Source organism: Equus caballus, chromosome 15, assembly GCF_041296265.1.
Source record: "Equus caballus isolate H_3958 breed thoroughbred chromosome 15, TB-T2T, whole genome shotgun sequence".
Lineage (NCBI taxonomy): Eukaryota > Metazoa > Chordata > Mammalia > Perissodactyla > Equidae > Equus > Equus caballus.
This window is the reverse complement of record NC_091698.1, coordinates 82156093-82180555: the sequence shown is the minus strand read 5'-3', so window position 1 is coordinate 82180555 and position 24463 is coordinate 82156093. Positions and strand designations below refer to the sequence as shown.

Sequence of the window (24463 nt, the reverse complement as noted above, 5' to 3'; positions counted from 1 at the left end):
TCTGCCTCATATCAGTTCTTTGAACTTAGGGATGATACTCATGCCCTTTGAGCTCTTCTGTAACACAGTGACTACCTGCCTTTAAGGTTCCTGTTTGGAATAAGAAGAACAACACTTGCAAAGGGCCTGGTCGCATGTTTGGCCCACACGAGGAGCTCACTAAAGCCAGTTCTGACATTCACCACTTTTGCTTCCATCACCTCTTCTGGGAGCCCTGATGGGGGAACCCAACCAAGTGTGAGTCACAGAGATTAGTCTCTGGAATGAACCCCTTCACTCCTAGCTCTCCCCACGTGCCTACTTCCCCCTTCCCCCCACCCCCACCCCCATGTTTGTCCCCAGCCCAGTAGGCTCATGGCTTGATTACTCTACAATACTCTGGCTTTTCTCTTACAGCAACAGCTTGATGGGATCACCAGGAAGAAGACTCAAGACTCTACGTCATTTGCCCACCTCCCACATAGACCTGATCCCCACATAGAAGAGGGACAAGGCGCTGGCTCAGAGCTGAGGGGAGGAGGAGGTAACTGGATGTTACCTGTGTGAAGTGTTCTACGTACAGGTGATATTTCATCCTACTCCTTTGGAAAGGTGTCCTGTAAGCAGAAAGGCTGTCAGTGACCTGCTCTGCTGGTGCCTGGGCCTTTCCAGACCCACCTTGAGTTTCCCTGGAAATTCGGCTGAGCACTCCCACCTCCCATGATGGTCAGCTTGGAGCTCCCTTTAAAGGCTCTGGATTGAACACAGCCACCTGAAAGGGACCATGGACAGCCAGCCAATCACCTGAGAGCTGCTTCCCAGGCTGCCTGGGAAACATTTCATTTTCTATTTGTAGAATCACAGATGTTGACTTTTGATCTCTTCCTCTCTCCTTCTGGGCCTCAAATCAGTGATGACAGCTATTTCATTTATTTTTTGTTTTTTTCTTTTCCCTTTAAAGAGAAAAAGTCAGGAGGGCTCAGAAAGGTTGTTAAAATATTGGAAGAGTTACATATTGGCTACTGGGGTGAGAAAGAAAAGCTATACCTCTCTCCAGGTGAAGCCAGGGGCAATCATCAGAAGGAGGCTGAGTGCGGCAACATTGAAACAGTGTTTCTTAACCTTTCCTGTGTTTGTAAATCATCTAGGGATCTTGTTACAATGCACCTTCAAACTCAGAGGGTCTAGGGAGCAACCAGATGAGATCCAGCCTGCTAGTTCAGGACCATGCTTAGAGAAGCAGATGTTGAAGTTCTTCCTGTCTCTACTTTGCTCCAGTCCTGAAGTGCAGTGATTGATAAATTCTCTCTGCCATCTTCAAGCAGCTGGGTTTGTGCAGACAAGATGCTGGCCAAGCAAACTTCTCTTAGAAGACACTTTAATATAATTAGAACTTACACTTAGATTTTTATCACTCCTGCTCTGCTTAAACATAAGGACATTCAAATTTCCAAAGAAGGTGTCTTTGGACCAGAATTTGTCCCTACAGGTCACATGAAGTCTCCGTTCCATCCCTTTGGCTTGTCTTTTTATTTTTTAATGAAATTCAGCTCAATCATTATGCTATTATACTGAATTTTTTTGCTGTTCCAGGAATGGGCAAGTCTCCGAATACCCAGTGAAAATTACCTTTTTCCCTTCTGTATTTCCTAGTTACTTTTTTAAAAATTCAAGTTCTGTATATTTTGTGCACATGGGCTCAACTTTAAGAAAATGCATTATATGATAACTCAAACATAATACAGTGAATAATTCTTGTGCATTAGAAAGTGATCTTGGTTTTACAAAAGGATTCCTTCTGAAGCATGACTTCAGGTGAGGAGCTCTTTCTGTGCATCTACTATGAAATTATTGCTGTCAGAGATTCTGACTTAATTGGTCTGTGGCGGGGCTAGGATACTAATTTTTTTTTAAGCTCCTGAGATGATTCTAACGTGCATCCAGGTTTGAGAACTACTAGACTAAATGATGTCAAGTTTCCAAGTTTAAACCCTTTAGATGACTTGCTGTTCATTTAAATTCAACACACAGGGACTGGCCCTGTGGCACAGTGGTTAAGTACGCACTTCCGCTTCTTGGTGGCCCGGGGTTCACTGGTTCAGATCCCGGCTGTGGACATGGCACTTCTTGGCACACCATGCTGTGGTAAGCATCTCACTTATAAAGTAGAGGAAGATGGGCATGGATGTTAGCTCAGGGCCAGTCTTCCTCAGCAAAAAGAGGAAGATTGCCAGTTGTTAGCTCAGGGTTAATCTTCCTCAATAAAATAAAATAAATTCAACACACATTTTTGCACACCTGTCATATGTCAGGCACTAGGTAAGGCTCCAGAGATATGAGTAAATAAGTCCCAGTTCCTATATCACCCGCGGTCAAGCAGGGGAGATGAGACATGCAGAATTAATTTTGTCTAGAGGCCCCACAAATAGTGAAACAGAGAAACGTTGCCTGTAATGTACAAATAGAAGGAGAGGAGGGAAGGAGAACCTGTGCATATCTCCTTCATCTTCATGACTTTTCCTCTCCTTTCCTCCCAGAGGGAATAGAGCACAGATTCAATAGGAACATAATGAGCTGCAGGGCAGATGCTTGCCTCTCACATTTGAGTTCCAGGGTGAGTGGGCAGCGCATCTGGAAGCTGAGAAGTAGCCTTCCAGACGGGGTGATTTCTTAATGCAGGAATGCAAAACCTGCCCACAAGTGGCAAATGCTGCGTTCGAGATGATTCCCAGCAGCTCCTCTGCCAAGACTGTCAAGTAACAAGTTGCCTTCACCACTCTCTTCCTACCTCCTTTTCTGAACACTTCTCTGGCCCCTACCCTTTTTTCCCAGATGGCCTCGACTGGTACCCACACTGCTCTAGGTTCCTTACCCCATCAAGGCTTACCTGTCCCCAAATTGCCTCTCAGCAAGGGTGGTTCTGGATCCTGTGCTGCAGGACTCCATCCCGAGCTAGAAAGACCAAGAGACCCGCTCAAGGACATTTGCATTATAAGGCAGGAATCGATTCCTCCAAAAACCACGCTAAAGTGGGGGAATTCAAGAATGAGATATTTTAATAAATGCAAAACCAGGCAGCCCCAACTTAAATTAATCCACTGGAGAATAAAGCAAATGGATTTTGGCAGAAAATAACATATGCCCCAAGCCTGCTCCTTGACTTGCTTCTGGACCTCAGCAAGTGTGGTCAAGCGGGGTCCTTGCCTGCAAGGGAGAGAACACTTGCTCCTAGGCGAAGCTGGCCAGAGAGGAAATGGTGAGTTTCCGCACTAAAAACCTTTTGTGAGGTTATGGGGTGATGTTTTGAGCCAGACTATTTGAACAATGAATAGGGTGTTGGCTGCTTTTAATGTGCCTTACAGGGAACCTCTAAAAACTGCTTTGCGGCCTGCCTTTGACTGTCTTCCAACTTTATGATTCTTTGAAATATTTGAATTGAATTCAGAAGGTCTCCTGCAAGTGGAGGAGCAGTGACAATCCTGCAAAGCAATGACTATGGACAAGTGTTAAGCGGAATGCTCCTGGAACCACGCTCTGTGACACTCAACTATGTTCTATTGCTCAATCCTCATAATCACCCCAAGAGGTAGATGATATACACATTTTACAAATAAGTAAACTGAGGCTCAAAGAAGCTGAAAGATTTGCTCACTAGCCCACGAGACAAGTGGTTCAAGCCCAGCTTTCCTGACTTTTAATCTGATACTTATAGTATAATGTCATGATTTGTGTTCTGTTTAGACATAGTAAGAACTGAAAAACTCCATAGAGTATTTATCTTCATAAAAGAGAATGATCTCAAAGAAGAAATGGATTTGGTGGAACTGGATGGTTGGGTTACTGTCAGGGCAATGTTCAGAAGTCACCAGGAGGGGGCAGATGCCTGCCATTCTTGATGTTTACATCTTTTAAAGCCCAGGTAGATCTGGGAGTAAGCCTAGTAAGACCTTTCATTGACAGCAAACCTGAAGAGCGAGCAGGAAAGCGCCAGTGCAGGCTGCTGGGGAGGCTGGTTTCTGGTGCACGCATCTGAGAGCCAGGGGCATGGAAAGAAAAGCCCTCCCCTCCATGGCCTGTGCCCAGAAGGCAGGAGGAAGCCTCCAAAAGGCCCACTGCAGCACAAGACCCGGGAACATGCACAGGATTTGAATGTAAACAATCCAAGATTGGGGTCCTCAATCTGCCATTGTCTAGCTTGTGTCACTATCCCTCTCAGCCTGATTCTGCCTCCATGAAAAGAATACAACAATAACTGCCTCGCGGGGGTATTGGAATTATCAGGGTAAAAGCACTTTGCAAACTATAAAGTGTGCACACAGGTTAGTTGAGCTGAGTTCGCAGGATGCTCCCCTAGCATCTCTTACTAGCACGGGAGCTGCTGATGCCGGCGTCAGAAGGCTGCCAGAGGAGGCGCAGGTCTGGCTCTGAAGTGGTAGGCAGAGGGCGAAGGGGATGCCACTGCCCCCATTCTCTGGTCAGGGTCACCCTACCTCAGGACACTCCATCCCCATATGGTGTGCTCTAAATGGGGTGCCTAAGCTCTGGGGTCCTATGTCCTCATAGGAAAGCGCAGAACGTGCCTGGGCAGCAGCTGAGGGGTGTGAGGCTCAACGATGTGACCCAGCTCCCTCAGCCCCAGGGATCACGGGCAGAGTCCTCTCCCAGCCAAATGGCTCAGAACTGAAATGCTGCTGGTGAGGTACCCCATAAGTCTCTAGCAGTTCACTCCCAAACTGGCACTGGACACAATGACAGCAGTTTATACTTCTGCCCAGGAATTCAACTTCCTGGAAGTTCGTGACTTTGTTCCTCAGGCCAACAATCCTGAGAGGGAGGTAGGATCGGTATGCCTTTAACCCCATTTTTTTTAAGATGAAGAAACTCTCATCAAGTTTAGTTGATTTGCCCAAAGTCACACAGTGGTTAAAAAAAACACAAAACTCAGAATCTGGTCTTATGGCCCTAAAGACACCATCTTTGCTAATGATTCCACCAAGAGAGAGCTTCCATCTCTCTCCGTCTGCTCGCTCTCTTTCTTAACTTCTGGTATGGAAATATAAGGTCTTTGTTCTCAAATTATGATACATTATCATTCTCAAGCTGTGCAAAGATCCTCTCTTGTTTTGTTTAATTTTATTTCATTTTCCCATCATCCCCAATTTGTATTTCCATTCCTCCACACCCCTTCTTGTCTCTCAAATGGGCACCCCCTCCAATTTGGTTCATTGGTTGATTTACTTATTTATTCATTCATTCACCATTCATTCATTTGGAGGCTTAGAGCCAAATGCATTTCTGACCAATACTGTGTTTATGACGCTGTTAACAAGTGCTTTTTGTTATTGTTCCCAACTCATGGACTCTAACCTCTGGTCCTTTTTCTGCTATATTCCTAGTCATTTCCCACCTTATATTTATATGATTTACTCATCCCCCACTCCTGCCATCCCTAAATATATTACTTGCTACTTGTACCTATTTCATTTGTTTTATTCTTTTTGGCTTTATTTATATTTTTTATTTATTTTTAATTAATTACTCTATATTTATTTGTTTTATATTATTCTGGACTTTAATTCTCACCTTGGAGGTGTTTCCCTGCTCACTTTGTATTATTTGCTTATATACTGTACATGCTTTTGAGTCCTTCATTCAAGTCAGTATGTCCAGAATCAGTACGTCCAGAATCAACCACATTAGGTCAATCCTCAACTATCACCTAAAAGTTCAAGTAAACTCCTTAAAAGGCTGACAGTAAATCATTGATAATCTTGCTTTGATCTTGATCCTCTTACAAGTTTTACATACTCTTTAATAGTCGAACGATAGAGCAGTGGTGTCCAACAGAACTTTCCATGATAGCAGAAATGTTCTATATCTTTGTGCTGTGCAATATGGTAGCCACTAGCGACATGTGGCTGTTGAGCAGTTGCAATGTTGCTTGTATGACTGAGGAGCTAAATTTTTTTTTTTTTTTTTTTTTAAAGATTTTTTATTTTTCCTTTTTATCCCCAAAGCCCCCCGGTACATAGTTGTGTATTCTTCGTTGTGGGTTCTTCTAGTTGTGGCATGTGGGACGCTGCCTCAGCGTGGTCTGATGAGCAGTGCCATGTCCGCGCCCAGGATTCGAACTAACGAAACACTGGGCCGCCTGCAGCGGAGCGCGCAAACTTAACCACTCGGCCACGGGGCCAGCCCCTGAGGAGCTAAATTTTCATTTGAATTAATTTAAACAGCCTCATGTGGCTAGTGGCTACCTATTGCACAGCACAGATCTATTGCATTGCTACACAAAATGTGGTCCCCAGGCCAGCAGCATTGCCATCACCTGGGAGCCTGTTAGGAATGCAGAATCTCAGGCAGACCTAGCTCTACTAAATTAGATCTGCATTTTAACCGGATTCCCAGGGGATTTTTATGCACACTCAGGTTTTTCTTCCCCCCAGCTTTATTGAGATATAATTGACATACAACGTTGTGTAAGTTTAAGGTGTACAATGGTGTTGATTTGATATACGTCTATATTGCGAAATGATTACCACCACAGAGATGGCTAACACCTCTATCGTGTCACATAATTACCATCTCTTTTTTGTGGTGATAACATTTAAGTTCTACTCTCTTAGCAACTTCCAAGTAGATGACATGGTATTATTAACTATAATCACCATGCTGTACACTAGATCCTCAGAACTTATTCATCTTATAACTGGAACTTTGTGCCCTTTGACCAACATCTCCCCATTAACCTCAACCTCCAGCATCTGGTAATCACCATTCTAGTCTATTTCAATGAGTTCAGCTTTTTAAAATTCCACATATAAATGATATGCAGTATTTGTCTTTGTCTGATTTGTTTCACTTAGCATAATGCTCCCAAGTGCCATCCATGTTGTCAGGAATGGCAGGATGTCCTTCTTTCTCATGGCTGAGTAGCATTCCATTGTATATATATATATACCACATCTTCTTTATCCATTCATTCACTGATGGACATTTAAATTGTTTCCAATCTTGCCTATTGTGAATAATGCTGCAATGAACATGAGAGTGCAGATATCTCTTTGAAATAGTGTTTTCATTTCCTTTGGATATGTACCCAGAAGTGGGATTCCTGGATCATATGGTGGCTCTGTTTTTAATTTTTTGAGGAACCTCCATACTATTTTCCATAGTGGCTACACCGAGTAACATCCCCACCAATAGTGGAAAAGAGTTCCTTTTTCTCCATATCCTCGCCAAAACTCCTCTCTTGTCTTTTAGATGATAGCCATTCCAACAGGCGTGAAGTGATATCTCATTGTGGTTTTGGTTTGCATTTCCCTGATGACTAGTGATGTTGAGCCCCTTTTTACTTGTTGGCCATTTGTATGTCTTCTTTAGAAAAATGTCTTTTTTTTTTAAATTTATTTTTAATTTTTTATCTATGCTTTTTGGTGAGGAAGATTGGCCCTGAGCTAACAGCTGATACCAATCTTCCTCTTTTTTTTTCCTCCCCAAAGCCCCAGTACATAGTCGTATATCCTAGTTGTAGGTCATTCTAGTTCTTCTATGTGGGATGCCGCTGCAGCATGGTTTGATGAGTGGTGTGTAGGTCCACGCCCAAGATCCGAAGGTGAACCCCAGGCTGCAGAGGCAGAGTGCATGAACTTAACTTGGCCACAGGGCCAGCCCCAGAAAAATGTCTTTCTAAAAAATCAGGGGTTTATTTGCTATTGAATTGTATGATTTCCTTATATATTTTGGATATTAACCCCTTATTGGATATATGAGTTGTAAATATTTTGTCCCATTCTGTAGGTTTAATTTTTTAGTTTAAGTTTTTTCTCTTTAAATATATTATCCTTCTTTCTAAAAACAGTTCTCAAATACTTTATGTTTGTTTTTGTTATTCTGAAAAAAATTGTATGTCTTTAATATATTTTCTATTTTAATCCACTTTCCATTGTCAATGTAGAGGAAAGATATTAATCTTTGTAGTATAATCTTTATCCAGAAAACTTGCTGAGTTTTCTTATTGGTTCTAATAATTTGTTGATTATGTTGACTTTTCAGTGTGGTTGGTCGTGGTTCTCTCTCTTTCCTTCCTATTGCTCTTCTTTGTTTCCTGATTCTATTGCTCTGGCTAAGCCTATAGTACTATGCCAAACCACGGCAGGGACAGCAGGCACCCTTGAGAGCAGGGATGGATCTAAACTTTCTTCATGTACTGTATTTGCTATAGATATTTGATATATAGGCTTCATCAAGTTAAATTAATAAAATATGCATTTATTTTAGTTTTGTGAGAGATTTCTTTAAATTCAAAGGTGTCTATCAAAGGCTTTAAAAAAAATTCTTGAGACAATCATGAAATTTTTCTTCTTCAGTTCATCAGTGGTAAAAATTACTTTAATAGTTTATTCTCACATTAAAATTTCCCATATTCTAAAATAAGCCTTACTTGGTCATAACTTTTTAAATACACTATTGGACACAGTTAGCTAATATTTTATTTAGAATTTTCAAATCTATATTCAAACATGAAATAGCTTTATAGGTTTTTTTCTGTTTTTACCATCCTTATCTGACCTTGTAATAAAGGTTAGACCAGCCTTGTAACAAAGGAGAAACAGATTTCTATTTTCTGGAACAATTTATATATGTCAGGGGATTAGCTCAACCTTACACTTGGGTTGAACTTGTCTGTAAAACCGTCTGAGCCTAGAACTTTTCAGGAAAGGGGGAGATCTTTTATTATGTTGTAATGCTTAATTGAATACTTGACAGTTCAGTTTGCTATTTATTCTTGTTCCAATTTTGGAATTTCATACTTTTCCAGAATTGTATCAATTTTAGTAAGTCTCCAAATTACAATTTTTTGTAACGCTGTTAACTCTAAAATTTTGGTTGTGCATGTGGTTTCTTTCAGTATTTATTGCATGTTTTCATCTTCTCATTCTTTCCTTCATTAATTTTGTCATGTGTTTATATAGTTTATAACCGTTTTAAAAACCAGCTTGTTTAATGTCCTGTTGTTGCTGCACTCTCTTTCTGTGATTTCTGACCTTATATATATGTTTTCCTCTCTTTTTCTTCTTTTTTTTCAGTTTTGTTCTGGAACTTTTTTCTAGCTTCCTTCCTGCATTGAAAAATTAGCTCCAAGAATGCTTCAAAAAGAAGTGTGGGGATAAGCCATCTGAAGTCTTAATACCTGACACTATTTTTATTTTATTTGCACTTAAGTGATGGTTTGGTTGCATATAAAATTCTAGATTTGAAGTCTTTTTCTATCAACACTTCAAAATATTACTTCACTGTCTTCTTGTATCCAGTTTCATTATTGAGGTTTCATGTCATTCTGATTTTTTTTTCTTTTTAGTTGATCTACTTTTTCTTTATAAATGTTCTGAGAATTTTCTCTTTGTCATTAATGTTCTTAAATTTCACTACAATGTATCTAGTTGTGAATTCTTTTTTTATCTATCTTGTTTAACACTGAGTCCTTTCAATCTGAAGTTTTATATTTTCTTTATTTCTAAGAAATTCTCAGTCATTATACCTTCAAATATATCCTCTCTCCATAATTCATCTTCCCATTTTGGCTTCAAAGGCTGTGCTCCTAACCACTACATTATCCTCCCTCTCTGGAAAGAGAGTCAACATTTTGTTGCCCTTGTCTGTTTAGGTCCTGCCTCCCTCCAACACACTGAGAAAGGCAGCAAGCAGTAGGGTCCTATTTTGTTTCTGTGTTCCTGGTGCATCAGTGCCCACTGTGTGTTGAATGAATGAATGAATGAATGAATGAATGAACTAAGAGAATGGAGGAGTAGGGGTGGCCACAGGGCTGGAACAGGAGGTGCTGTGGGGCCAGGCAGCAACTAAGCTGCTTGATAGTACTGTGTGCCCACACCTGGGTGCACAACCTCTATCAGGGTGGCAGCCCCTTTAACAGACCCCTCCCTGTGAGAATGAGCACTTGGGCAGCCAGCCCAGCCCAGCCCAGCCCAGCCATGCTCTGAGATAATGACCTCAGGTAAGTGCTGGCCATTTCATCAACCAGCTCTCTATCTGGCCCGAAGCTCCATTCTGACAGCTGTGGGGATCCTGTTGTGAGGCTGGTCTGACCTCTTCCTGTCTGGCTGTGGGACTTATGGCAAGTAGCCCTCCTCTTTGACCCTGAGTTTTCTCTTCTATAACATTGGAATAATGACACTGTCCTGTCCAGTTTCCAATGGTGTAAGGAGTAGCAAAAGAGATGTTTAAGTACTTTGTAAGTGTGAAGAGCTGCACACACGAGGTGCCACTGTATCAGGGACATACCACAGCTGGCGTAAGAACCTCTAGCCTGGAGTCTGAGTCTGAAGGGAGATTCCAGATGGTGATGTGGAGTCCTTGATCTAATTCTGCTTCCTTAGAGGGGGGGCAAGATACCCCACAGGTCTGTGGCTTTCAGATCATTGGCGAGAAACTTCTGGGAGCCAGAGCCGGCTTTCCTTCTGATGAAGAAGCAACTCCAGGTTGGTGATTCCATCTACTCTTCACCCTCCCCTCCCACACCCTCATCCACACCGTTATGCTGTATTTCCTACTCCATCCCCCCATCATCTCCTCCTCTGGTTTCATCGGGTCCCCATTCTTGCCTTCCCTGCCTGTAAGAGGGCCACACACTCTGAGCATTTCCCTCCCCTCTGCCCAGTGGAGCTGCCTTCACTACTTCTGTTACCCCACTCTCACACCTTGTGACCCCACGCTCAGCCAGGCCTAAGCTGAGGAATTCAATCTAAGGATCTCCTGGATGATATGGGCTTACATCTCATAAGTTATATATATTTTCTTTCAATAGGGGCATCCAAGGTCTTAACCCAAAGGGAGCACCAATGGTGGAAATGTCAGGTCCCTTGGCAGCCTGCTGGTGGGGAGAGGGGACGGAGATGTTCCAAGCCCTTCAAATAGCTTACTTAGGCAACAATGTAGAGTCCAGAGAAATACTCCCTTGGTTTCCAAAACACAGAGATTTTTCTAGATAAGCCTTCCTCCCCTGGACCTAGGCTCTCAGTTCTCTAGAACCATCCCCTCACTTTGGGGTCTCTTAATGGCCACTCCCAGGAACGTTTGAACTTTTATCAGTTCATGCTATTTTCTACCATCTCCTCAGTTTTATTTTTGAAATACCTCTGGTGCCCTTTCAATATTCCTGCCTTTCTGATCTTTTTTCATGAAAGTCTTCCTTTTCTGTAGCTTTATTTTGAAAGTTTTCAAGCATGAGATGAGAAATTAGATTGCATTATCTTGGACACCATCCAACCCTGAGCTCATTGATTCTGTGAAAATTACAACATGGTTAACACTAAACTAGCACGACTGATGATCACTAATGAGTAAACCTTCAACTATGTGGATGGTGCCTCTGCTTACTGAGAAGATAGAATGATAACCAGCAAGTTCCTTGTCTGGTGTTAAGATTAGCGAGTTACTCTGACATTATCTAGTTGGAACATTCAAACCAACCACTTCCCAGTGCGCTACGGAAATCCTATCTTAGTAAAGATAGTAATAGATAACACGCAATATACCAGGCACTGTCCCAAGTACTTTACGTACATTAGCTTATTTATTTCTCACAGTATTGCTATGAGATAATTAATATTTGTATCTCTACATTACAGAAGGGAAAACTGAGACACAGAGAGGTTAAGTCATTTGCCCAAGATTGGAGCTGGTAAAAGATAGAGCTGGAATTCAAACTCAGAGTCTGGCTTCTTTACCATTACCCACACTACCCCCTGAAGCTCAGAGAAGATTATTATGCACCTCCCTCCCCATAGGTAATTACACTGTCATCTCTTCTCACAGGAGACTATCAGAACACTCACCTATCCCCTTATCATTACAATGTGTGTCTGGGTTTTACCTTCTGCATACTGAGGAGAGTTGGAAAAATTAGGAGACCTTTGAAAGAGGCAAGTATTATAAGATACTGAAGCTGCAGTAAGAAATAGGAAGTAAGCCATGTCTGAGTCAAAGTAAGAAGGGTTGGAGAGGGGAGCAGAGGAGGAAATGAGGGGTCTTATGGAGGACTTGGAAATCATGAGCACATGCTATACAAAAGAAAATGAATAAATAGGAAATTCAAAATCATAAAGATGTCAAATACATCTATAGAATTTCATTTGAAGTCCAATAGGGTGTTTTGTTTTGTTTGGAACTAGACAATCTGATCCTGAAATTGGTTTGGAAGACCAAAGGGCCAAGAATAACTGAAAAGCAATTTTGAAAAAGTGCAAGGTGGAGGAACTGGCTCTACCAGATATCAAGATTTATTATCAAAATATTTAGTAATGAAGACAATAGAGTTCGGGCAAAAGGTGAGCCCAGTGGAGATAGAGAGCCCAACCACTGGCCTGCCCATGTTTGGAAACAATATAAGGCAGAGATGATGTTACAAGTCAGTGTGGAAATGGTGGTCTGTTTAATAAGTGAGTCTTAGGCACAACTTTCATCCATATGGAAAACACAAAATCAGATGTCTACCTGAGATCAACCTCAGGACGATAAAAGAATTAAAACCAAAAAGCAAAACTTTAAAACACAAGATGAAAACACAGAAAAATTCTTCATGACCTTGAGATAAAGAAGGATTTCTTTAAAAAAAAAAAAACAAAAAATAGAAACCATAAGAAGCTGCTAATTTTGACTACATTAAAATTAACTTCTACACAAGAAAAGGCCACTATAACAAAGTGAAAAACAAGCCATGGCCTGGAAGAAGATATTTGCAATGAATATATGTAAAGAAATCTCTCCAATTAAAAGACAAACCACACGTGGGAGGAGGGTGGGCATGGGGGAAACAGGTAAAGAATATAAGCTATCACTTTGTAGAAGAGGAACCCCAGAAGGTCAACAAAAACACAGAAAGATACTTACTTTCACTAGTAATCAAAGAAATACAAATCGAGACAATGCTGAAATACTGTTCACACCCACCAGATCAGCAAAAATTTATGTCAGCCAATGCCGAGTGCCAGCAAAGATCTGTTACATCGCGGAGCCTCATTCACCGCTAGTGGGATTGTAAGTTGATACAAGTACTTCGGAGAGCAATTTGGCAGTAACAGTAAAGTTGTAGGTGGTCATGTCCAGAAATTCCACTCCTAGCCAATAGTCTTGTTGTCTGCACAAGGAGACATGTATTAAGACGTTTGCTGCAGCATGGAAACAACTTAAATGCCTATCAACAAGAGGACGGATGACTAAACTGTATTATAGGTGTACAATGGAATACAATACAGCATGTGTCAGCATAGATAAAAATCTCGCAATTGTAATGCTAAGGGAGAAATGTGCATTGCAGAAGATTATATTATACACACACACACACACACACACACACACACACACACACACATATATATAATTTAAAAGCTGGCACAGCATACTACTTTATAATGTTTATGGATACACAAAAGTACAATAAAAATAGTAAAAGATATCAAAACATCTATAAGGATGATTAACACTGAATTCAAAATAGCAAGGCTCTGCGAAATGAGGGAGGAGAATGGGATGGGGATGAGTACATACGGGAACTCAGTTGTATCTCTAATATTTACTTTCTTTCTTTCTTTTTTTTTTTTTGAGGAAGATTAGCCTTGAGCTAACATCTGCTGTCAATCCTCCTCTTTTCGCTGAGGAAGACTGGCCCTGAGCTAACATCCATGCCCATCTTCCTTTACTTTATATGTGGGACGCCAACCACAGCATGGCTTGACAAGCGGTACATAGGTCTGCACCAGGAATCCGAAAAGGTGAACCCCAGGCCGCCAAAGCGGAATGTGTGAACTTAACTGCTGCGCCACCAGGTCGGCTCCTAATATTTACTTTCTTTGAAGTAAAAAGACCTGAAGCAAATAAGATAATATGGTAGTATTTGCTAAAGCTGATGTAGCCATCATTAATGCTGCCCACCAAGTATGTCTGGCTCTCTGCCTTCCAGGCACATGGTAGGATTGCATTTCCCATTCATTTGAAGTTAGGGGTGGCCTAGAGACTTTGGCCAATGAATTGGAGTGGAGTGACTTATATTTCTGGCCTCATGAGCCAGTGCCCAAAACTTCGGCCAACATGGCAGCCGAAGACAAAGCTTCTCTCCTCCCCAGTCCCTAAGCAGACATGATATCCTTAGGCAACCCGTGGTGGACGGGTGGATAAGTGAGAACTGAACCTTTGTTGCCTTCAGCCATTGGGATTTGGGGATGTTTGTTACCACAGCACAACCAAATCTGTCCTGAATGATACAGCTAAGAAGTGGGTCCACAGGGGTTCACTGTATTAGTCTCCGATTTTATCTACATGTTGAAGTGTTACAAATACATTTTGTAAACAGTTTTTAAATTGGACTGGATTAATCATATTTCTCGATTCATGGCACATTATCTTTACTGGTCTGTATAAGGCCCCTCCTTTTACTAGCTCCTGTTTTCTTAGTAAGTACTTCGGACTTGGGATGGAAATGAGGAACTGCAGGAGGTCTTGATGAGGGGAATGAATGACGGGCTTGCACTCCCAGCGTGAGTCCAGATTTCCTCCAGTGCTGTCTGCAAGCCTGCAGCATTGCTCATCAGCTTGTGAGAGTCAGAAACCCAATTAGAAAATCTTAGCTCTTCTCCAGAGAAATGTAAATAAGAATTGTAATGAACGCAATGGCCCCAAGTGTTGCTGACTCCTTGTGTGGGTTTTAGAAAATCATTTCACTATTTGTTCTCAATTCTCTGATGTGTCTGAAAGTGGCAGATTTGCCCCCAGAGAATCCCTTTCCTTCCCGCTTGCAGCCAGCGGCAGCTGCCCTCCATCCCGCCAACCAGCAACTGTTTCCCCAGATGCAGGTCTTCTCTAAGAGAAACGCTAAGAAAACTTCTGCATCTCTTTGCTTTCCAGGTTCCTTTTCAGGGCTGCCTGCAAAACCCTCAGGGAGTAAAAGCCCCAGAAAGAGGTGGGGGGAGGGGCAGAGTGCAGGGAGAAGGAAGAGAAACTCATGTTCTTGGCCAGTTCTGTTCCGTACTGTGCAGCGAAACACAAGCAGTGCCTGGAAGTCACTGTGAAATGCGATGCCTTTGAGAAGTTCCGTGGAAAGAATGACAGCATGACCAACCACTCCCCCACCCCACCTTTTTTCCAGTGGGAGTGAGAAATAAATAGACTGACACATTTTCCAGTCAGGGAGCAATTCTGGAGAGCAAGTTTACCTTGGCACAGGAGCTCAGGTGGGGCTGTGAGAAACCTTATCTGTGCTTGCCCGGTAAACAAGGAGCCCTCCATCTCCCCAGAGCCTTGGCCACCCAGCAGGTGACCACAGGAGGCAGGTGAGCTGGGAGAGCGGCAGGCTGGCCAGAGCCATCACAGAGCTCAACTGGCCCGGGAGCAGGCTGTGTTAGGTAAATGTTGCCTGGATTTGGTTGACAGACTCATTTACTGATTGTCTGTTGGTTGCCAAGAGAAATGCCATCAAATTCACCAGATGCAAAGGTAAGATTGATGTCCCTTAATTTGATGATTCTCAAACAGTAATGTGCATATGATCACTTGGGGATCTCCTTAAGTAACTTCTGATTCAGCAGGTTGGGGCAGGGCTGAAAAATTGCATTTCTGCAGAGCTGCAGGGTGATGTCAACGGTGCTTGTCTATGGACCACACTGCGAGCAAGCGAAATCTTAATGTTCAGATGACTGCGTGCATTTTACACAGTGGAAATAGTTACCATTTAAGGAGCTTGGTATGACTCTCTGACAGCTGCGGTACCAGGTGTTTTCTGTTCTCTTGCTCTCTTACTCTTTACGGCAGTTCTGCAAGGTAGGTGATTATCCTCGTCCCCTCCTTGGCATGCAAGGAAATTGATGCTAAGAAAGGCTAATTTGTGCTATATATGTATCATTTCCAAGAGATTTCATTACTACCTTCCCCCTCCTTCCCAGTGATCTGAAATAACCCAAAGACAAAGGACAATAAACTCCCCGTGGTGGGGCTGGGCGTTGTCTGCTTGTGGCTATTGGCCCTCTCAACGCTCGAGAATGAGTAATTCCTTTTCTACAGAATCATCAGGGCCAAGCACAGCAATTCAGGAATCCTGGAATCAATGTTTGGCCTAGTAAGCCCTGGCCTCAGTAGAGACTGTTGCTCAGAAAGGTGGACAAGTCTAGTTTTCAGATCCCTCTGGTGCTGATGTGTTCACTCCTATGACATGCCGTTTGAGATTCTTCATACCAGGAGCAGATGCTTTGATGTGTCAGCTTGGAAAGAATGTCTCTTAAGGGCCATTCAGGACCATAAAAAAAAAAAAAAGGGCCCCACCTTGTGGAAACACCAAAGAGAAGGCAATTATAACCAGATAGACCCACCTGGAGATATTTAAATACCTCGAAGAACCATGGTGTGCTCTTGCAAAACCCAGACAGCTTCCAGGTATGAACTTGCATCATGTCTAGATCCTAAGGAGCAAGGCAGCCGGCTGGCTGGTCCTGGCCACGCGCTACACAAGGCAAAGTGGGGACAATGTGAGACTCACCCTCCAGACCCTCCAAGACCTGAATTTTGGTGACCACTCAACAAGACGGGTGGCTCCAGGACTCCATTAGCATTTGAACCTCATCCATGGCGGCTCTGTGATGTGACCATGATTTGAAACACAGGGTGGGGAAGGCCAGGTTCGAGCCCTCCTGGAGGTTCATTTCAACTCCATCCCTGGGAAGTTGCTACACAGAAGGAAAGACTCAGAGTGGCAAGCCCCGAAACAAATTGAAGGACTCCAAAGAAGTCATATTTACTATTGTTGTTTACATATTACACCATTCTAGAAAGCATTTGAGGGATTTTACAGAAACTATATAAAATAGAACAAAATTAAAAAAAAAAATAGGAAGAGAGAAAATCGGGGGAAGGGAAAATAAAAGGTAACAAAGGATAAAGCCTGATGTGGTCAATACCTTGTCAAACACTCTAAGGTCCTGTGCTCTTGGACTAAGGCATCTTCAGATCAAGCTCTGACTTCCTAACCTAAAAAGCAAAAGTGCAAGAAAAGCATGTACAGCATTCGCTGCACCCATGAATAAGAAACGAAGCAGTTGCTTCAGGGAAGGATATCTATTCCTGACACTGGGGCTCCCCATGGGGCCTCATAAGAGAGCATCAGAAGACACAGTAGAATGTTATAAGAGTGTCCTCAATACCAGCTCTATGAGAAGCCCCACAGGGGGTTTCACAGGGACGTTTCCTATAACAAACACCCCCAATGCAGGCTGATGGCCATGCCAATGCCCAGCCCATTGAAAGCCATTATGAAAGACTCTAGAAAGACCTTTCCTGAGCTGGCTTAATCCCAGGATAAAAGTCCGAGGCAAGGAACTGCTTTGGCAATCTGATGGGCCAATTTCTAAGGCCCCCCTGAGCCCCACCTCTCTGAGATCTGAATTCAGTCTGCTCCCCAGGTCTTCACTCAGTGCTTTGGTGAGTGAGTCCCTAGTGTTCCCAGCAAACCTGCAAACATTGAAGGGCAAGACAGGGGGCATCCATGGGCTGGGAGCAATGGTCTTCCTGCCACGACCTGCTGGGCACAGAGCAGGCGTAGGCCAAGGAGCCAGAGGACGAAGGGCTGGTCCTGAGTTCACCATTCACCAATGGTCAGAACTGAGGAAAGGCAGCTCTTCTTTCTGGGCCTTAGTTCTGTCACCTACAAAATGGAAAAGATGGACAAGCATCTAATCTGTGCCCTCCCTAAGGATTCTCCCAGCTGTAGTCCTCTGCAATGCGTGACAAACTGAAAAGGCGATAAAGCAGGGCTGTAGGCTTTGGAATCTATCGTAGAAAAGGAAATGTACCACCAAGATCCCCTTTCAGGGGAGAACTTGCTGCCCAGCTGTGGTGAGGGGGTCAGCTGACTGCCTCCAGCTGTCAGCTCCTTCAAGATCGGCCTCAGCCAAAGAGAGCCACCTCTCCCAAGACAGACCCTTCTCCAGGATAAGACAGCCCACGCTGCAGACTAAGCGAGGCAGGGGAACAACGGACCAGGCTTTTGTCCCAATCAGGACACTCCTACTGGTAATATTAGCTCCAAAGCTCCCATGGGATTGCCTGAGATTTACTGAGCCTGAACTTCAGTTAGACTTCTTCATCTGCCCAGGCTGCTTCTTCCCCCTTCCTTTCATCAGTGTTGGTCCCAAACCCTGTCTCTGCATCTGCCTCTGAAGAACCCATTTGCAACAGGGTCGAAGCACCCAAGGCACAGAGACTTGCCAGGCATGTGACCTTCAGAACAGAAGCCTTAGCCACCATGGACCCAGGAGCATAAGAAACAATGAGCACGGATGGTATGACAACGCTTGTAGCCGCAGCTGTAACTCAACAAGCAGTCATTACATGGAAACCCCACTAATGTAAAATGGACATGACCCTCTTCTCCCCAGACCAGCCCATTACAGACTGTGCTTTTCCAGTGGATGGTGCCAGTTTTCTAGTCGCCCAAGCTCAAGAACTCCAAGCCTATTCCAATTCCCTCTCCCTTTTGCTCCCACATCCGAACAATTACTGAGTTCTGAAGGCTCCATCTTTGCATTGACTCTCACCACCATCTGCACCTCCCACGGCACTGCTTCCTCCTGGGCTATCACAGCAGCCCCCTCTGACCTCCCTTTCTCCAGTGTAACCCCTCCTTTCTTACTGTCAGATCCCCGTGTGGGCTCCTATCACGGCGAGGCCCCCCACTGCTGTTCCCCATCATTGCTCTATAGAAGGAAGAGAAGGCTAGATATATTGGAGTCACACCAGGCCCTCACACCTGTTTCCCCTGAAGTGCTGGGAGGTGTTTGTTGCTGCTTGTGACAAATACCCAAACACAAACAAAGGTTGTAAAACAATGTGAACTGGATGAGAAGTTTCTTTTTCTATTTGGATTGATGTCAGCCTTATTTCCCTACCTTAGACCCAGAAAACAGAGCACTTGTTCAACTGCCGAGATGCCCCTGGCACGTAAGTGTATGTGCCTGTGTGGACATGTGGAGGTCCTGAGAACAATAGAAGAGCTGGGTGACTTGCCGGCACTCAATAGCAGGGTATTTCTTAATGTTGCTTGTTGAACAAATAGCTTTAAGATGCCTGTGTCCCCATGTGCAGAAGGGTGGGCTGTAAAGGTGGGAGACCGTGTGCCTGCCAGTGAGGGCCAGTGTGACCTCCTTAGACTGTCATATGTGTGCAGCAGCTCACAGAACTGTGTGCTTCCAGCCAAGATGGGCAAGTGTGAGACCCAGTGTGAATATGCCAAGAAATGTGCTGGGAAGAGGGAGAGATGGGATATCAACCATTAGATTTGGCATCTATCTGTTCAAGAGAACTGGCTTGGTCTCTCTTTCTCAGAACCAAGAAAGACTTGCTGTCCTTGCTATGTTTTCTTGTTAACCAGCAACAAAATGAAGTAATTGAAGTGGGTTTCACTTTCCCTTCTTCTTACTGCTCATCTCCAAGCAGATCCACTGGAGGGTAATCTAGCACTGCACCTTTCTGCTGAGGCAGCCCAGGGCTTGCCACTATTGCATCTTACTGTCCAGGAGCCGAGGGCGGGGAAGATCAGGCCCATTTTACAGATGAGTAAACGGAGGCCAGACAAGTGAAGAGGACTGTTCATTCTCCTGTTAAGAATGTCAGACAACATTAGATCTGGTGTGTGATTCATCAATCTTTACCTTTTCTTCTTTTTAAGTGGAAAAATTAGTAAGCACTGTGGAAGATTAGGGTCTTGTCGATGAAGGCAATAAAATGAGAATAACCCTGGAGAGTCTGTGGGAAGGGAACCCTCTCTAGGGTGGACCTGGAAGCAAAGTGAGTCAAGGCTTTTGTTGGTGCACTCTCCAAGCGCTTGGCAATTACAAAGAGCAGGTGGCTAGGACTGGGGAATGGCCCCCAACCTCCAGAAGGACTCAAACACCTGTAATGCTCTAGTTTTTTCAATAGTACCATCAGGGGCATCAAAGAATGAAGTTGGAAAATGGCCTTGAGAATCTCCTTCCAGCTTTCTGGTTTTCCTTTCCTAAGAGGAGGCCTGGATGAAGAGGAACAAGACAGCCAGGTGCCTGCTCAGAGGGCAGTGGGGGAGAGCAAGACCAGGTTCCTGCTGCAGCGCAGGCTCCAGAAGCCAGGGCAGGAGGTGTGGGCGGCCAGTGTCCTGCTGCCATCAGTAGCTGGCAAGGCTCCTGCCCGAGCCCCAGATGTGCCCCTCCATCTGCTCACTAGGCTTAGAAAGCCTCTGTGGAAGCCTCTGCTGCCCCGAGGGCCCCATTAAGCCTGTGAAAAGGCATTTGGCCTGTCTCACCATTGTGACCTGTCATCGGCTTTGCAGGACTGCAGGACTTCTGCAGTGAGGTCAGGGCCACCTTTCCTGGTGCACACCTGGGTGGCTCTGCCTGGCCTGGGCCTGGGCAAGGGTGCTGAGTGCCTAGGGCCCACTCGGAAGAGTCCCCTTCGGCCTGAAGCTCTGTCTCTTCTTAGTAAACAGGGAGGAAGAAAAGGGTTTGCCAGACCTTTCTTACGCCCCTCCCATTGATCACTGGAGGTAATCCACTAAGTGCTGTTGTCAGATTAGAGCTGGAATCATGGATTCCAATCAGATCTCTCCAGAAGGGCTGTGACTGACACGGAAAGCCATTTTATATGTGTGCCTGTTGGTTGCAGCCACCTAGCCCTTCTGAGGGGTTCAGTTCTTTCTCTGCCTTACCATGGTGCGGTTTCCCCTCAGACTGCTACCATCCACCATCGTGAGCCTTTGAGACCACAAAGATCTTCTCTCTCACCCACTTACCCTGCCTGAAGTGCCACTCTGAGATGGAGGCCCTCGAGGTATTGCAAGCATGTCATTCTCACAATAGTGTGAATTTGTTCGTCAGATCAAGTTCGCTTGCCTGGCAGCTGCCTGGGATTAGCAAGCTGAAGGATGAACATTTCAATGGAAAAGAAATGGATAGTTTTGGAGCTTGGGAGGCTGTTATGAAGGGAGCATCAGGTTTCTTGAGCTCAATGGGCACCTGGGGCAGGTCAAAGAGAGGTGTGAAACAAGAGGGAATGGAAAGGGGAAGTCTCAGAAGACACATTTCACATAAGCTCAATTTGACCTACTTAACACTTCTGCTTCGGCCTCACCTAACTGGAGGAGAAATGCTGATATTAGCTCAGATTCTGTAGAGGTGGGGAAAACTGGACTGCTATGGCTCGTAGAACTAACAGACATTTTTCCTGCTAGAAATTCTGTGCACAGTCCCTTCTGCAGAGCACAGGGTCCTTTACTAACAAGAAGTATTCATTTAGCATGCGGACTTGGAGTCGTGGGGGTCTCTGGTGCCCTCTCCCAAGATCTAGATTCTTCTGCTCCCTCCTAGTTCCCAGCATACCCCTGGCACTTTCTCCCTCCTGGGCCTTTGCTTATGCTGTTCTTGTTGCTAGGATTGACCTCTGGCTTCTACCTATCCTTTGAGGTCAGCTCAATGGCATTCTTTCTCCTTAGCTTCTTCTGGTACCAATCATTCATTCATTCATTCATTCAACAAATGTTTCTTGAGTGCCAGAAGGAGTGCTTGTGTTCCAGGCACTCATCCAGGTGGTGGAGACACAGGAGAAACAAAACAGATTCAATCCTACCCTTCTAGAGCTCATATCCTGGTGGACAGTGCCCCTCTCTCCAAGGCAAGAGTAATCATACCACCCCCATCGTCACATGTCTCTGCTACAGCAGTTATCATATGGCCTTTGGGGGGCTGGCGTCCGGTCCTCCCAGTCTCCCAGTGACAGACACCATGCCAAGCCCCAAAGGCAGCCCTTAATTTCTTTTTAGAAGGAACTCAGGGGGAACAAATCTGGCAGGAAGGGCGGAGGCTGGGCGTCTTATATGCAAACTGCACTGGCATAGCTTGTGGGCTGTTTTTACTCGGCTTTGTGATTATTTAGGGGACCACTAAAGCAATTTAGGGAATTTGCCTTAAAGCTGTGTTGGCCTGGCAGACACACTGTTATCACTTAGAGGGTGTGTTTATTTGGGATGGTTTTGGGGCGATGGGAATGGGAGAGAACTGAAGTTCTCCTAAAGTGACTCCTTGGAACCACCACCATCTGGCACATAGTAGGTGCTAAATGCCTGTTGGTAGAATTGTTGTGCAAAGGGCAGGAAGGTATAATATGGGCCCAGCTATCTGATCCCAAGGCTGGGCACCATGTGGGTGTGAAGTACACCAGGGACTCCAGTGAGCTGGTGTTAGCTCAGGTTACAGAGTTGGCAGCTGGTTCAGAAGGAGCTGCTCCCCGCGGTACATAATTCACTGCTTGCTCCTCCAAGCAGGAGCCGTGGGTGTGAAAGCCACAGGGACGCAGCTGCCCCTGGAGGAAGCTAGCCGACATCCTGTGGATTTGAAAAGAAAACTGAAAGTGCTTTTCTTCACGAGAAACTATTGTAAGTGTTTTCCTCTTTTTTCAAAACCTGACAGGTACCTCAGAGTGTTTCTGGTCCAGAGTTGTGGGTGAAATAGGGGGAGGGAGTGGTATGAAGGAAATTTGGATTGCTCTATACTCCGTGCCCTTTGTCTGACTCAGGCAAGGTATCAGCCTGCCGGAGCCCACCCCGAGGAGCGATCTGCAATAGGATGTGTGTCCTAGTGACAGTAACCTCTTTTCTGGCTGTTAAAGTGCATTCCTGTGTAGATGTGGAAAGAGAGAAAGCACACGAGAGCCAGAGCCAGGACAGGAATGTGACTATTTCCTTAATTGGACACGAGAGCCTTGAACTGGTTCCAGTTTTAGTGTTTTCTTTTAAGAGCCTGGACCTTAAAGATTCCATAGAGTTTTTTCTCTGAAAATTCTCTTTGGTTCAAAGGCCCCTGGATAGAAATAAAGAAAAAGCCAGGGCTGGATCTCTTTGATATTTGGGAAGGCAAGAGTTCATGGGCTGCCAGATCCCAGGCTTCTTTTAGGGGTGAGAAGTTTCTGAGCAGAAAGAGCAGGCGCCTCCTGGGATGGTGCATGGCAAGGGTATCCATGGGCTTTGTTTTGGGCTGCAGAGCCCAGAGGATAGGACACAAAGCACTTTCCTCTTGAGCATTTATAGAAGCAATTTCTCTCGGCCTTGTTAGCACCCTGAGAGCTAAAAAGAGATGTCTATTGCCTGCTTTATTGCTTTAGGAGTCTGACACACAGAGATCATGCAACTTACCTGAGGACTTACAGCAAAATCAGTCAAAGGCAGAAGATTTCGTCTGGTGAGTTTGGGTTGCTTCGTATTGTGGGCTGCTAATTCCCCAATGGCCAGCGTGGGAAAGCATGCCCACACTCTCAGGCCTCGCTAGCTCATCATGTGCCCAGAACCCAGCTGAACACTTGCTGGGAAGCACCAAAGACTGGAGGAACTCCTGGGGTGTGAGGGAAGATGCTGGGACACTGGGACCATAGCCGTGCCCACCAGGCAAAGCTTCATTACCTGCCTCTAATGTCTGCTCCCCAAAAGCTGGAAACTTCAGTCAAGGGCTTCAGGGGAAATTGGGGCAGTCTGTGGCTGAAATGAGTGAAAAACTGAAGCAGATGCAATCAACTCTGCTGAAACCCCTCTTTTCCCCCAGATACCTTAAAAACAAGCCATGCATCTGCTCAGTGCTTTCCAACTTACCAAGTGTTTTCATAACATTATCTCATTTCATCCTCACATCAACCCACACACATTCTTGCCTTTCAGATTTCTTATGTACTCAAATGAGTTTCACCGAAAAATTGGCTAGAAACTCCCTTTCTCTTACTCAATCTTTTTTTCAACCCCAACCCTTGGAGTGATGTCTTTAAGAAGCTCTCAGATTCCCAGGGTGGGAAATGTATGTATTCTGCCAGCCCTGCCCCACTGGGTAGACACCAGTCATCCTGGTCTTTGCTACTGGAACCAACGCTTTTGAATTCAGTTTATAGTTTAGCTGTTAAAACAAACGAATAAAACCACGGAGGCCAGAATACGTATGGTACAGTGGAGGAAACACAGGCTTTAGAACCAACAACCCCCAGAATTGAATTTAAGTTCAGCCATTTGAGAGCCAGGTGGTCATGCCAAGTTACTTAACCTCTCTGAGCCTCTCTTTCTGCATCTGCAAAATGGGGCAATAGTGCTTATGTTTTAAAGTTGTTGGGAGGCATAAACGTGCTAACAGAAATGAGTGTACCTTAGCAAACAGCTACTTTGTGAAGTCCCTTATAGCTAACCAAAGGACCAGCTTCACCACTACTAGGCAAATTGGGAGATCAAGTGTGGGAATATGTTGCTAAATGAATTAGGATGGAGACTTTTTTTCACTCGATGAAGAGTGAGCCTCGTATCCTGCATACATGGCACTGTGGTGCTGGAGGTAGCTCTAATAAGATAGAAAGCTCAGTACCTTTATTCTGTTTTTAATTCTTAGTTTAGGTGAGGGAGAGAAGGAGCTGGGAAACTGGATTTATGTAA

At 44.5% G+C, this 24463-nt stretch overlaps 1 protein-coding gene across 3 annotated transcripts in view; it reads left to right on the top strand.

Moving 5' to 3' along the window:
* Nucleotides 1-15157: 15157 nt before the first annotated feature.
* Nucleotides 15158-24463, top strand: part of LBH (LBH regulator of WNT signaling pathway) — a 37932-nt gene continuing 28626 nt past the window's right edge. The window contains exons 1-4 of one of the 3 annotated variants that reach the window (XM_070235620.1): nucleotides 15158-15486; nucleotides 20738-20838; nucleotides 22328-22438; nucleotides 23164-23240. The gene's annotated coding sequence lies outside the window, so the exon portion shown is untranslated. Of the gene's footprint in view, nucleotides 15487-20737; nucleotides 20839-21878; nucleotides 22439-23163; nucleotides 23241-24463 lie in introns of those variants that run through there. The other 2 variants (XM_070235621.1, XM_005600098.4) reach the window with 2 other exon arrangements.